Here is a 14280-nt window from a genome sequence, read left to right on the forward strand (position 1 = left end):
CAAATGAATTGGTTCGGTGACAAGCTGCGTCCTCCATGTCACTAAATGCCATTTTCACCGCGCCTGTATCGCCTGCTGTTCATCCCACAGGCAGGAAAACCAGGTTCCGGGAGAAAAACCTCGGAGCATGACTATCCGTGAAGTCGGACTCGAGTGGATTAGCGTGGTAGTAACCTCTGGGGACCAGGGCCCTGGCCCGTGGCTTTTCATTCCCGCGGCTTCTTAGAATCAGAAGCCTGGGACGCTCCCGACCAATTAAATCAGAGCCCTTATCTACTTGGGAGATTCTGATGCTCAAGCCGAGGACCCAGGCGCGCGTTCTCTACTCAGCACGCGGAGGCCGGCGCGCGTCCCGCCTGGGGAATTGAATGGAGGCCCGGGCCTCCCCCGAGGTGTCCTAGTGTGACCGGGGGCCAGCTCACAAACGCGCGGGGGCGCGGCAGAGCCCAGGCGCCAGGCCACTGCTGCCGTGGGCCCAGGCTCGCGTCAGAGCCGAACAGCAGGCCGCCGCCGTCGCTGGAGTCCTTGGATGCGACCCCTCCCGCCACTCGCTGCGGAAAGACTCCAGGTGACGCGAAGCTCTGTGACTTACTTCGGCGGCCCTCTAAGACAAATCCAGGTTTTCTCCTCCCGTTTCCCCTCAACACCTGCGGCTCTGCGTGTCTTCCCTTTTCTCTGTGCCCCTTGGATACCCATTTCGAGAGTGTGCATCCTGTCCTACGTTGCTTTAGCCTCTGTTCAGTGGCCATTTTTTCACATTCTAGGAAGCAATTTGTCGATGCTGCGCGGTATAAAAATGCCCCTGTGGCTCCCTGAACGTCCATGTCTTTCAGCTCTGTAACAAATTACACTGGGTCATTGTTCAACTTACTAATATTTAGGAAAACAGAATTGGGATCTATTTTTGCCTATCAAATTGGCAATATTTGTTTTTAACTGAAAATCTCAGTGCTTGTGAGAATGAGGACAGACAATATAGTATACATTTTTAGAATGTTATTTAGTTGTGTATATCAACCTTAAAAATGCTCACATGAGAATGGTTAAATAATTGATGGTACATCCTTCTATGGAATATTTCTCAGGCATGAAAGATAAACTTTTCAAATATTTGATTTCAAACCATGGTATGTTAACTATGATTTATATTCTGTGACAATGTAAATGTTTCATATCTGTACCGTTCAATAATGTAGTCGCCAGCCAAGTGTGGCTTCTCAGCACTTCAATTGTGGCTAGTATGACTGAGGAGCTAAACTGTAATTTAACTAAATTGAAATTGAAATAGCCACATGTGGTTAGTAGCTACCATATTGGACAATGATGGACAGTCTCAATTTTGTTTAAAAAAAAAGTATATATATGATATTCATCACTGGCTATCTCTAAGAAACGGACATCATAGTTGCTTCTCCAGCACCTATTCTTCCTTTGGATTGCTCTATCTCCCCAATATGTGTATATATGTGGGTGTATATGTGTGTGTATATATATATATATATATACACACACACAGATATCATCTCTGACTCAGTTTCTCCTCCAATACCAGTCCAAACTGGGTGCAGCATTCATGGCCAATCTGTAGGTACCCACACATGGAGACCAGAGCAACACTTATTTGATTCTGTATCTTTTAAAAACAACCCTCTTGTTACATAGCAATGGGAATGTACCTAATGCTGCTAACTGTACACTTTAAAATGGTTAAACTGATAAATTTTATGTATATTTTACCACAATAAAAACAAAACAACACCTCTTTTGCAGAAAAACAACCAAATACCAGAGGATAAAACTACCATAAACTATGGTGACCCATCAATATCACAACCCCATGTATGCCATGCTTACTAAAGCACAAGGGCTAAAGCCACCTGAAAAAGCCATTCCCACAAAAGCCAACTGCACAATCTGGGCTGCTACAAAATACCAAGGTCAAAACTCCAAGGCTGTAAACCATGAAACCTCACCACCCCCAGAGCCTTAATTTCCCTAGTGGTATTTATTTTTCAAAGTGTTCAGCCAATGCACCAGATGTTGCAAATTGTGGACAAAGAATAACACCCTTTCTTCCCCTCCCAAGTTTCTTATCATTAAATATAACCAGCTACAAAGAAGTCAAAACATCACATTTATGACTGATAAAGCAGTTTAGAGAGAGTGGCTTTGGTCTACAGCTAAGTGAACTTGTAATAATTTGCCACTGAATTTGACATAATTACTTTGTCATCACACAGATGGACAGCCTTGGCTGCCCCCGCAGGTATGCAGCCCTTTTATTCTATGGAAGACAACTGGCTAGAACACAAGTCTTGCAGACAGAAAGACTGGAAGGAGGGAGCCCAAAAGGGCCTGAGTTCATCCGTCATCCAAGTCTCCTTTTCTCTGAAGAGGAGATATAGTGGAGATGAGGCTCAAGACCAAGGGCATTGCATGAGTAGTTTCCTCCACATGAAAACTTGAAGTCAGGAGAAAGCAGTTACTTCCCCACATGTCTCAAGAAGAAAAAGAAAATTTGGACAAACCAGTAACCATTAACTCAAATTAATAAGAGATCAAAAAGCAAATTTTACAGAACCTTCAGGGAAAAGATTATTCCTATAATATATAAAATGCTTCAAGAAGTAGGTAACTAGGTTGTTACCCAGCTCATTTTATGAGCATAGTATAACCTTGACAGTAAAACTGGACAAGAACGGTACAGAAGAGGGAAATTACTAGCAAAATTACTAATAACATAGGCATTAAAAATTCTGAGTAAATGTTACATTTAATTCAGAAGTAAATTAAAAAGTAATATATTATGACCAAGTTTGATTTATCCAAGAAATGCCACATGTTCAATAAAGAAAATCTATTAATGTAATACACCACATTAGCAGATTAAAGAAATAAGACAGTGGCTATCATTCCTCCTATTCCACATTGTGTTGCAGGGCTTAACAAGTGTAGTAAGACTATAAGAATAAACAAGAGTCAGGGACTGGATAAGAAGAAAGAAAAAAACACCAATATTTATGATATTGTCCCTGTAGAAAGTCCAGGAGAATGTGTAAATTTATTAGAACTAATAAGAGAGCCCAGTCAGCTTGCTGGATACAAAATCAACATACAAAAATGAGTAGTGTTCCTGTATACCAGTATTTTAAAAACTAAAAAAAAAGGGCTTCTCTGGTGGTGCAGTGGTTGAGAGTCCGCCTACCGATGCAGGGGACGCGGGTTCGTGCCCCGGTCCGGGAAGATCCCACATGCCGCGGAGCGGCTGGGCCCGTGAGCCACGGCTGCTGAGCCTGCGCGTCCGGAGCCTGTGCTCCGCAACGGGAGAGGCCACAACAGTGAGAGGCCTGTGTACCGCAAAAACAAACAAACAAACAAACAAAAAACTAAAAAAAAAGACATAGGAAACAGATATCATTCCCAACAGTAACAGAGCTATATCACATTATTAAATAGGAAGATTCAACGTCATAAATACATCACTTCTTTCCCAAATTAATTTACAAATTCAATTCTTATTGAAATACAAGATATTATGTGGAACTTGACACGCTTATCCTGAAATTGATCTGGCAATGTAAACGATTGAAAATAACCACTATAGTTTTGAAGAAAAATGGTAATAAGGTGAGAGCACTTTCTCTACCAGATATCGTTTTATTATAAAATTATAATCATAAAAAAACATGTAGTATTGATGCAAACTTACACAAGTAGATAAAAGGAATAGAATTGAAAGTCCAGAAACAGCTTCCACACATATATGAAGTATGATTGAGGCAACATTAGAAATCAGTGAAGAAAGGACTTATTATTCAATAAAGTGTTGGAAATAATTGACTAGACATATGAGAAAAAAATTAAATAAGATACTTTTCCTCAAAGCATACACAAAATTATTTCCATATAGATTAAAGAACCAACTGTAAAAGGCAAAGCATAAAATGTTTTAGATGCTGGGTATCTTTCATCTGCACCTTATATCAGTCTTTGCTGCATACCACTTCTATTTATTTATTTTTGACCATGCCACGCAGCTTGTGGGATCTTAGTTCCCTGACCAGGGATTGAACCCAGGCCCTTGGCAGTGAGAGCGTGGAGTCCCAACCACTGGACCGCCAGGGAATTCCCTGAATAACACTTTATTAAGCTCACAATTCTGGGTTAGCCACTTGGGGTTGGCTCAGCTGGACAGGTCTTCTGATGACTGTGGCTGGGCTCACTCACGCATCTGTGGTCAGCTGCCAGTCAGCTGGGTCACTCTGCTTCTGAGTGTTGGCTGGCTAACGGCTGGGGTGACAAGTTAAATGTCCTTCATCACCCAGTAGTCTAGCCCAGACTACTTCACGTAGGTAAGGGTCTCAATAACTGTTGACAGGACAGTTGTATAAGCCCCAACGTCTTTCAAAACTCTGCTGGCATCATGTTTGCTAATGCTCCATTGGCCAAAATAAGTCACATGGCCAAGCTGAGATACAAGAGGTGGGGAAATATTGATTCTAACTCTTGGAGGAAATACAGAGATAGGCAACATTTGTGGCCATTTTGTAATTTCTGATTCTGCTTTCTGCCCCAGGGGCTGAACCATATGGACTGCATCAAGTGTGTCTCATGCTCTTTGGCTTCCATTTGGGTTCAGCAAATGGGGAACTGCAGCAGAAGATAAGAGGAATGGAGGAGAGTGAGATTGAGGATTTATTCCCTTGGCTCTCTTGCTGCAGCACATTGCTGCAGACTGACTGGTTCCTCCATCCAAAGGCCCAGCTCCAGTCAGGTGGCCTTTCTCCACAGTGCACTATCTGGGTTCTATTTTTCTATCTATCCGTCTATCTACCTGTCTATCTATCCATCCATCTACCTACCTATCTACCTACCTACCTACCATCTATCTATCTATATCTTTCTCTCTCCTAGAGTACAACGCTATCCTTTGTGGTTTCCCTACACTCTACCCACACCTTTGAAAATAAGTTCTCTGTTAAATTTTCCTCAAATTACTCAATTTGAATGGATCATGTCTTTCCTGTGGGACCCCGACTGATACAGAAGTAAATATTTAAGAATTTCTTAAATGAGGCACAAAAAGCAAAAACTATAAAATTAAAATATGACAAAACACATTGTGGAAACAGAGAATTCTAGACCCAAATACTCTGACTCAGCCATAGTTGAAATTACAGTTAAAGCCATAAGCCATACATTTTGAGAAATTTTGAGTGGAGATCATTTGGACACAGATTTTTTAAATAAGCTTTAATACTCAGTTAAAGCAAAATCTAAAAGTGTATTGATTAAATCCCGGTCCAGTCTGGTGTGGTTACAGTTCTACTAAAGTTAGATCTACACATGGAAATAATATAATTTATTTAATATGCCTACTATTATGGACATTTATGTTATAGCCAATCCATTACTATTACAAACAATGCTTTTTGTGTCCACTTAAGAATTCATTCTCTATCCTAATGTCATGAAGATATCCTCCTAATATCATCTACTTGAAGTCTTATTGTTTTACTTTTCACATTTAAATCTATAGTCCACCTAAAATTGATTTTTGTGGATGGCAAGATAAGGGTCAAAAACCTTTTTCTTTCTATATGGATTCCCAGTTGACCCAGAATCAAAAGCTATTCTTTCCCCATTGTTCTTAATGCCATCTTTGTCATAGATGAAGGTCCATATATGCATGGGTCCCATTCTTTTAATGTCAACCTTTTTGTGGTTTTATGCTTTAGAGTTATCTTTCATAAATAGCACTTAGGTTTTCTTTCTTGTTTTGTTTTTTTACAAATTGGTTATTTATTCCATTCACATTTATTTTGATTATCAACATATTTAGACTGGATACCCATTTCTACGTTGATCATGACTTTCACCATAGTTGCTAGGAAGTCTTGTCATTCCTTTGTAAGTGTTCCCTCCCTCTCTGACTGCTCTCATGATATTTTCATTGTTTATAATGTTCTATAGTTTCAGGGTAAAACTATTTATTCTGCTTTGGATATGCTGTACATCATGGATCTGTGGATTCATATTTTTCATCAGTCCTGGAACATTCATAGCCATTATTTTTTAAAATATTGCTTTTGGTTCATTGTCTCTACTTTCTCCTTTCGAAACTCTAATTAGACATGTTGGCCTATTACATTATATTTTCCACGTGCTGCTTTACACTTTCCATCTCCTTATCTCTCTTTACTACATTCTGGATATATCTTTCATATTTTCTAGTTCACTAATTGTCCAGTTGCTCTAGCATCATTATTGAAAAGACCATTTTTTCCCAATGCTCCAAAGTCCCATCTTTTTCATAAATCAAGTATCCATATGCCATAATCAAATGTCTGTTTCTGGGACTTGTATATATTCTACTGATCTACTTGTATATTCTATCTTTTTTTTTGGCTGCATTGGGTCTTCTTGCTGCGCACGGGCTTTCTCTAGTTGTGGTGCACGGGCTTCTCATTGTGGTGGCTTCTCTTGTTGTGGAGCATGGACTCTAGGTGTGCAGGCTTCAGTAGTTGTTGCACATGGGCTCAGTAGCTGTGGCTCACAGGCTCTAGAGTGCAGGCTCAGTAGTTGCAGTGCCTGGGCTTAGTTGCTCCACGGCATGTGGGATCTTCCCAGACCAGGGATTGAACTCATGTCCCCTGCATTGGCATGCAGATTCTTAACCACTGAGCCACCAGGGAAGTCCCTACTTGTATATTCTTGTACCAATACCATATCACCTTAATTACTGTAGCTTCATAATAAGGCTTGATATCCAACAAGCAATTTCTCCCACCTGCATTTCCTTCTTTAAGAGTATCATGACTATTCTTGGCCCTTTGTCCAAGTACTTTTAAGAATCAGCTTGTCAAGTTCCACAAAAAGAAAGTTAGGATTTTGATTAGAATTTTATTCATTTTATAGATCAATTTGAAAAAAAATGCTCCATTTATTTAGGTTTTGTCCAATTTATCTCATCACATTTTGTAGTTACATTAAGTAGTATTTTTTTGTAGAAGTCTTACACATTTTTTTTTAGATTTATTCCTATGTACTTGATATTTCTGGATCATAAACGATACCTCTTTAAACTTTCATTTCTAACTCCTTTTTGTTGGCATAAGAAACGAAATTGATTTTTTTTTCTTTTTTTTTGCGGTATGCGGGCCCCTCACTGCTGTGGCCTCTCCCATTGTGGAGCACAGGTTCCAGACGTGCAGGCTCAGCGGCCATGGCTCACGGGACCAGCCGCTCCGCGACATGTGGGATCTTCCCGAACCAGGGCACAAACCCGTGTCCCCTGCATCGGCAGGCGGACTCTCAACCACTGCGCCACCAGGGAAGCACTGAAATTGATTTTTGTATGTTGAGCTTGTATTCATCAACATTACTTTATGTTCTTATCAATTCTAATAATTTATCTGTACATGATCTTGGATTTTCTACATATATAATTATATGTAACTAATGACTTTTATTTCTTCTTTTATAATCACTATACAGTTTTTCTTTGCCTCATGACACTGGCCAAGATCTCCAGTACAATGTTGAATAGAAGTGATGATAGAGGGCAACATTTTCTTGCTTACAATATCAAAGGGAAGTTTTTACTGTTTCAGCACTAGGTACGACATTTATTGTAGATTTTTTATTGACACTGTTTAGCAGATTAAGGAAATTCTCATGTATTCCTAGTTTGCTAAAAGTTTTCTTTAAAGTTATGAAAAATGTTGCAATTTATCAAGTGCTTTGGCATCTATTGAAATGATAATATGTTTTTTATCTTTTAATATCTTAATGTGGTAAAATAAATTTTCTCATGTTAAAATCAAACCTTGTATTTCTGGGACAAAGGCAAATTAATCACAAAATAGTCATCTTCTGGGCTTCCCTGGTGGCGCAGTAGTTGAGAATCTGCCTGCCAATGCAGGGGACACGGGTTCGAGCCCTGGTCTGGGAAGATCCCACATGCTGCGGAGCAACTGGGCCCGTGAGCCACAATTACTGAGCCTGCGCGTCTGGAGCCTGTGCTCCGCAAGAAGAGAGGCTGCGATAGTGAGAGGCCCGCGCACCGCAATGAAGAGTGGCCCCCGCTCGCCGCAACTAAAGAAAGCCCTTGCACAGAAACGAAGACCCAACACAGCCATAAATAAATTAATTAATTAAAAAAAAACAGTAATATAAAAAAATTCATCTTCTTATATATGCTAGTTTTTAAAATATATAGAACAGTTTTATAATGTGTAGAATTTTTGCATTTTTGCCTTGAGTAAAATTGACCTGTAATTTTCTTATTCATATTGTCTTCCTTAGGTGTTGATATCAAGGTTAGTCTCATAAAACATGTTGAAAACTGTTCCTTCTTTTTCTGTTCTCTTGGAGAGTTTATGAAATATTGAAACCATACCAGTTTAATAGAAAGAATTTAGGAGGGAGACTAAGGTGGCAGTGTAGGAGGACATGGAGCTCACCTTCCCCACAAACACATCAAAAATACGCCTACATATGGACCAATTCTCACAGAAAACCAACTGAAAACTGGCAGAAGATCTCCTATATAACCAGACCTGCAATAAAGATCTCCATATAACTGGGTAGGCCCCAAAAAAGAAAGGGCATCCAGTGGAGACTGGTGCCCCTGGGACACATCTGTAAGGAAGAAAAGGTCCACATGAGTGGACTCTCGCCCTGGGGAGCCCGCTTGCCTGCTGGGAAATCTGCTGAGACAGACAGAAGGGCTGGAGAAGCCTAGACTCTCACAAGGAGTGCCCACATGCTGGTGTGCTAACCATCAGGGAGGAGAGAGACTTGCTCTGGTGGCTATCAACTTGCTACATTTCCCAATCCAAAGAGGTGAATACCCTGGCCCCATTCACTCCACACCACAGGCTGGTGCGAGATCAGGGCAAAGATTCAGTCTAGCTACACAGAGACAGACTGAGGCACCTGAAATGTGATCTGGGCAGAACTACAGAGACCATTGTCAGCACACACTTGAGGGCTGTGGGTGAAACTGGGAAGACATTGTCAGCTTGTACACCAGGTGGTGCCAAGAACATGCAGTGGCTAAGAACTTAATCTTGGGCAGACAGGTCCTGGGAGAAGACTGCCACAGAGGCAGTCCAGATCCCAGGAGGCAGCACAGCCACCTCAATTCCTGCAGCCACAACACCCTGACCCCAGCCCCAGGCTATTGCACACCACAGCCTTGCACTAGATTCGGGATGAACACAACAGAGAAAGGGATGCGATCTTGGGCTGCTTCTGAGTGGAAATGCAGATGCCTACACAGGCAGCACACAGGTCTGCTGTGACAGCATGGGCCTCACTTGCTTCAGCAATCATCTCCTTTGGTGCAAGGCATGCACCCAACGGCAACGGAGCTTGATCAAACCCAACCTTCAGGGCTTCTACTCCAACAACTGGGGAGCAGATCCCACCCCCAAAAGGGTAGTGACAACCACAGAGCAAAGAGGAAGCCCCACTTCACATCCAGTACAGCCTCTAGACACCACAACATCAATCATAACCCCTTATCAAGGGGATAACAGCCAGCATACTCTGAAGAAAGACGTGGCTGTTATGTATACCAAAACCAATCCTTGCACCAAAAATATTGGAAACGCACAGTCTTCACAGGGATGATCCCACATAAAAACACCCCTTCAAGACCACAGTAGATAACTGTTTCTCCTAAATTCATAGAGACATAGAAAGTTAAGTAAAATGAAAAAGCAGAGGAACTACTTTTAATAAAAAGAACAAGAGAAGTCCCCTGAAATAAAAAAACAATGGAACAGACCTCATTAGTCTACCAGACCCTGAGTTCAAAAAGGAGATAATAAAAATGCTAAAGTAATTAAAAGGAGATAATAAAAATGCTAAAGTAATTAAGAGAGATTATCGATAAAAATGAAGATAACTGTAACAAGGAATTAGAACTATAAAGGTGAATCAATCAAAATTAGACAATTCAATTGCCGAGATAAAAACTAACCTAGAAGCAATGAATAGCACTAAATGAAATGAAAGAACAAATAAGTGATCTGGAAGAGAGAATAATGGAAATCACAAAGTCAGAACAGCAGACAGAAAGACAAATGAAAAAAAAATGATAGCAACATATGGAATCTATGGGATAATATAAAGCATGCCCACCTATGCATAATAGGGGTTCCAGAAGGAAAAGAGACAAAAAGGGGGATCGAAAATGTATTTGGAGAAATTATGGCTGAAAAATTCCCAAACCTAAGGAAGGAAACAGATATTCAAGTACAGGAAACCCAGAGGATCCCAAATAAGATGAACCCAAACAGATCCACAGCAAGACACATCATAATTAAAATGGCAAAAGTTAAAGATAGGATTCTAAACGCAGCAAAAGAAAACAAAGAGTAAGTTACAAGGGAATCCCCATAAGGCTGTCAACTGATTTCTCTGCAGAAACTTTGCAGGCCAGAAGGGAGTGGTGTGATGTATTCAAAGTCCTGAAAGGGAAAACCTGAAAACTAGAATACTCTATCCAGCAAGAATATCATTTAGCATAGAAGACAAGATAAAAAATTTCTCAGATAAGCTAAAACTAAAAGAATTCAGCAATACTAAACCTACCCTAAAAGAAATATTGAAGGGTCTTTTCTAAACAGAAAAGGATCTATAGGAAATGGAAAACCATATAGGAAAGGCCAATGTATAAAAGAATTGAAGATCACTTAAATAAGCCAGTACATAGCTCAAAAAAATAATCAAAAATTTTGCAAAAGCGATGATAACTATTACAATTAACAGCAAAAGGATAAGCATGAAGATGTGAAACAGGACATCAAAATTGCAAAATGTGGGGGAGAGGAGTATAAAAATATAGATCTTTTAGAATGTGTTTGAATTTGTATGACTATCAGTTTAAAGCAAGTAGATACAGTCATGGGTCAACATACTTGAAAACTAGAGTAACCATAAATCAAAAACATACAACAGATTCACAAAAAGCAAAAAGAAAGGAATTCAAGCATACTGCAAAAGAAAATCATCAAACCACAAAAGGAAAAACAAAAAGAAGAAGAAATGAACAAAGAAGAACTACAAAAACAACTGGAAAACAAGGTTTAAAATGGCAATACCATTTTACATACCTATCAATAGTTACTTTAAGTGTCAATGAACTAAATGATCCAGTCAAATGACATACAGTAGCAGACTGGATTAAGAAAACCAAGAATCTACAATATGCTGCCAACAAGAGACTCACTTCAGGGCAAAAGACACACACAGAATGAAGGTGAGGGGATGGAAAAATACATTTCATGCAAATAGAAATGACAAGAAAGCAGAGGTAGCAATACTCAAATTAGACAAAACAGACTTTAAACCAAAGGCCATAAAGACAAATAAGTACATTATATAAAGATAAAGGGATTAATACAACAAGAGTATATTACATTCATTAACATATATGCACCCAATATAGGAGCACCTAAATATCTAAAACAACTAACAGACATAAAGGGAGAAACTGACAGTACTACATTAATAGTAGAAATAATTGAAATTATAATTGAAATTATTTCAATTATTTAAGAAGTTAGAATTATTTCATCTTTTCTGACCACAACCATATGAAACTAGAAATCAACCACAGAAAGAAAAACGAGAAAAGAATGAACACATGGAAACTAAACAACATGCTACTAAAGAAAACAATGAGTCAACGATGAAATCAAAGAAGAAATCAGAAAATACCTCAAGACAAACGAAAATGAAAATACAACCTTACAAAATCTCTGAGATGCAGCAAAAGCAGTTCTAAGAGGGGAGTTCATAGTGATACAAACCTTCCTCAAGAAATAAGAAAAATCTCAAATAAACACTTAACCTATCACCTAAAAGAATTAGAAAAAGAAGAAAAAACAAAACCCAAATTCAGCAGAAGAAAGGGAATAATAAAGATCACAGAGGAAATAAATACAATAGAGATTAAAAGAAACAACAGAAAAGATCAATAAAAGCAAGAACTTTTTTTGAAAAGATAAACAAAATTGACAAACTTCAAGCCAGGCTTACCAAGAAGAAAAGAGATAGGACCCAAATTAACAAAATAAGAAATGAAAGAGAAGAAATAACAACTGAAACTACAGAAATACAAAAAAAAATCATAATACTATGAACAGTTATATGCTAGGACAACCTAGAAGAAATGGACAAGCTTGCCAAAACTGGGTCAAGAAGAAACAGTTAATTTGAACAGAGCAATCACTAGAAGTGAAACAGAATCTTTAATGAAACTCCCTGCAAACAAAAGTCCAGGACTGGACAGCTTCACTGGGGAATTCTACCACACATACAAAGAAGAACTTATACTGATCCTCTCAAAGTACTCTAAAAAATTGAAGAGGAGGGAACATTACCAAATTCATTCCACGAAGTCACTATCACCCTTATAACAAAACTAGACAAAGACACTACAAAAAACGAAAATTACACGTCAATATATTTGATGAGTATAGATGCAAAAATCATCAACTAAATATTGGCAAACTGAATCCAACAATACATAAAAAGGATCATACACCATGATCAGGTTGGATTCATACCAGGGTCGCAAGGATGGTTCAACATGTGTAAATCAATCAATGTGATACACCACATCAACAAAAGAAAAAACAAAAATCACACGATCATCTCAATAGATGCAGAAAAAGCATTTGACAAAATTCAACATCCATTCATGAAAAAAACTCTTACCAAAGTGGGTATAGAGGGAACATATCTCAACATAATAAAAACAATATATGACAAACGTACAGTCAACATTATATTCAGCAATGAAAAGCTGAAAGCCTTCACACTAAATTCAGAAACTAGATAAGGATACCCAATATCACCACTTCTATTTAACATAGTATTGGAAGAACTAGCCCCAGGAATTAGGTACTAAAAAGAAATAAAAGGTATATGAATTGGAAAGGAAGAGGTAAAGCTGTCACTATTTGCAGATGACATGATACTCTATATAGAGAACCCTAAAATCTCCAAACAAAAACTATTAGAACTAATCCATGAATTCAACAAGGGAGCAGGATACAAGATTAATATACATAAATCCGTTGCATTTCTTTACACTAACAATGAAATACCAGAAAGAGAAAGTAAAAAAACAATCCTGTTTAAAATCGATTAAAAAAAATTACCTACAAATAGACTTAACCAAGGAGGTTAAAGACCTATACACTGAAAACTATAAGACATTGATAAAAGAAATTGAAGATAAGTCAAAGAAATGGAAGGATATCTGATGCTCTTGGATTGGAAAAATTAATATTGTTAATATGGCAATAATACCCAAAGCAATCTAGATTCAATGTGATCCCTATCAAAATACACATGACATTTTTCAAAGAACTAGAACAAATAATCCAAAAATTTATATGCAACCACAAAAGACCTAGAATTGCCAGAGCAATCCTGATTAAAAAGAACAAAGCTGGAGGCATAACTCTTCCAGACTTCAGACTATACTACAAAGATACAGTAATCAAAACAGCATGGTATTGGCACAGAAACAGACATATGGATCAATGGAACAGAACTGAGAGCCCCAAAACAAACCCACATACCTATAGTCCATTAATCTACTACAAAGGAGATAAGAATATACCAAGGAGAAAAGACACTTTAACAAGTGGTGTTGGGAAAGCTGGACAGCTACATGTAAATCAATGAAATTAGAACACTCCCTCATACCATATACAAAAATAAACTCAAAATGGTTTAAAGACCTAAATATAAGACATGACACCCTAAAACTCCTAGAAGAGAACATAGGCAAGACATCCTGACATAAAGTGTAGCAATATTTTCTTAGATCAATATCCCAAGGCAAAAGAAATAAAAGCAAAAATAAACAAATAGGACCTAATCAAACTAAAAAGCTTTTGCAAAGCATAGGAAACCATCAGCAAAATGAAAAGACAACCTACAGAATGGGAGAAAATATTTGAGAATAATGTAATGGACAATGGGTTAATATCCAAAATATACAAACAGTTCATATAACTCAACATTGAAAAAATAAGTAAAAACAAACAACCCGGGCTTCCCTGGTGGCGCAGTGGTTGAGAGTCCGCCTGCCGATGCAGGGGACACGGGTTCGTGCCCTGGTCCGGGAAGATCCCACATGCCGTGGAGCAACTAGGCCCGTGAGCCATAGCCCGTGAGCCATGGCCGCTGAGCCTGCACGTCCAGAGTCTGAGCGTCCGGAGTCTGCGCGTCCAGAGCCTGTGCTCCGCA

Source organism: Monodon monoceros, unplaced genomic scaffold (assembly GCF_005190385.1).
Source record: "Monodon monoceros isolate NGI ecotype Baffin Bay Population unplaced genomic scaffold, NGI_Narwhal_1 Super_Scaffold_2, whole genome shotgun sequence".
Lineage (NCBI taxonomy): Eukaryota > Metazoa > Chordata > Mammalia > Artiodactyla > Monodontidae > Monodon > Monodon monoceros.